The sequence below is a fragment of the Empidonax traillii genome, unplaced genomic scaffold (assembly GCF_003031625.1).
Source record: "Empidonax traillii isolate 1590-97213 ecotype Southwest subspecies unplaced genomic scaffold, ASM303162v1 scaffold3734:size11292, whole genome shotgun sequence".
In the NCBI taxonomy this organism is placed as follows: Eukaryota; Metazoa; Chordata; class Aves; order Passeriformes; family Tyrannidae; genus Empidonax; species Empidonax traillii.
The window spans coordinates 1-1,889 of NW_020958927.1; positions in this window are offsets into that span (position 1 = coordinate 1).

Below are 1,889 nucleotides of genomic sequence, written 5' to 3' on the forward strand. Positions count from 1 at the left end.
GGTCACCCAGGGACATGAGGGGGTCACAGGGACATGGGGGGCTCACAGGGGGTCACCCAGGGACATGGGGGGGTCACAGGGGGTCCCACAGAAATGGGGGGAGGGGGGGTCCTTGTTGGGGGTCCCCGGTCAAGGGTCCCTTGGTCGGGTTTTAGGGGGTCCCAGATTGGGGGTTCCTGCTCAGGGGTCCCAGTTGAGGAGTCCCAGTTGGGGGGTCCCTGGGCAGGGTTTGGGGGTCTCTGTTCGGGGGTCCCATCCCCAGTTGGGGGATCCCAGCCCCAGTTGGAGAGTCCCAGTTGGGGGTCCCAGTTGGGGGTTCCCAGCCCCAGTTGGGGGTTCCCAGTCCCGGGGGGGGGTCCCGGTTCGGTACCTTGAGCTCGGCGATGGTGAGCGCGGGCGAGAAGCGCTTGCAGGCTCGGAAGGCGTTCAGGGAGCTGCTCACCGACAGCCACACAGGGCCCGGCGGGGCCCCCGCCCCGTTCATCGCCCCGTTCATCGCCCCCCGCGACCCCCAAAACCGGGACCCCCCCCCCAACCCAACCCCAAACCGGGACCCGCCGGGCCCCCCAACCGGGACCCGCCGGGCCCACGGACCGCCCCGGGCGGGGACCCTGCCGAGCCGGGACCCCCAAAAAACGGCCCCGCGACCCCCAAAAAACGGCCCCGAGACCCTCCGGGACCCTCCGGGACCCTCCGGGACCCCCCGAACCGCCGCCGCTTCTGGAACCTTCAGGCCCCGCCGCCGGCCAATCAGCGGCGCCGCCGCGCCCCACGTGACGCCGGCAAACCAATGGCGAGAGAGAGGGGGCGGGTTTAAGAGGGGAGACGGACCAATGGGGTGAGGCGGGAAAGGGCGTGGCCCGCGGTCACGTGAGGGAGGGAAGGTCACGTGACGGCAATGGAGGCGGACGGGGGGTACGAGCCGGGATTCGTCGGGATCCGGTTCTGCCAGGAATGGTGAGGGAACAGCGGGAAGAACGGCAACTACCGCGGGAATCACAGCGGGGACACGCGGGGATGACCCGCCCGGCGGGTTCCTGGAGGGGGGGCCGGGAATGGTGGGGAACGCCGGGAATTACAGCGGGAATAACGGCGGGAAAAGCGGGAATTACAGCGGGAATAACGGGAATAACGGCGGGAAAAGCGGGAATTACACCGGGAATAACGGCGGGAAAAGCGGGAATTACAGCGGGAATAACGGGGGGAAAAGCGGGAATTACAGCGGGAATAACGGGAATTACGGCGGGAAAAGCGGGAATAACGGCGGGAAAAGCGGGAAGTAGAGCGGGAATAACGGCGGGAAAAGCGGGAATAACGGCGGGAATAACGGGGGGAAAAGCGGGAATTACAGCGGGACATATTGGGAATACTCTGGGAATACACTGGGAATGCACTGGGAATGCATTGGGAATACACTGGGAATGCACTGGGAATGCATTGGGAATGCACTGGGATTACACTGGGAATGCATTGGGAATGCACTGGGATTACACTGGGAATATATTTGGAATACACTGGGAATGCACTGGGAATACACTGGGAGTATACTGGAAATAGACTGGGAATGCCCCAGTCCCTTCCCAGTTCCCCCCAGTCCCTTCCCAGTTCCCCCCAGTAACTCCCAGTTTCCCCCCAGTAACAACATGCTGTACCCCAAGGAGGACAAGGAGAACCGGATCCTTCTCTACGCCGTGAGTGACCCCAAACTGGGACCAGTAACCCCCCCAAACTGGGACCAGTAACCCCCCCAAACTGGGACCAGTTACCCCCCCAAACTGGGACCAATAACCCCCCCAAACTGGGACCAGTTACCCCCCCCCAAACTGGGACCAGTCCTGGGACACTGGTTCCGGTCCCTCCCATTTTGCACCAGTCCCAGTTTGATCCCC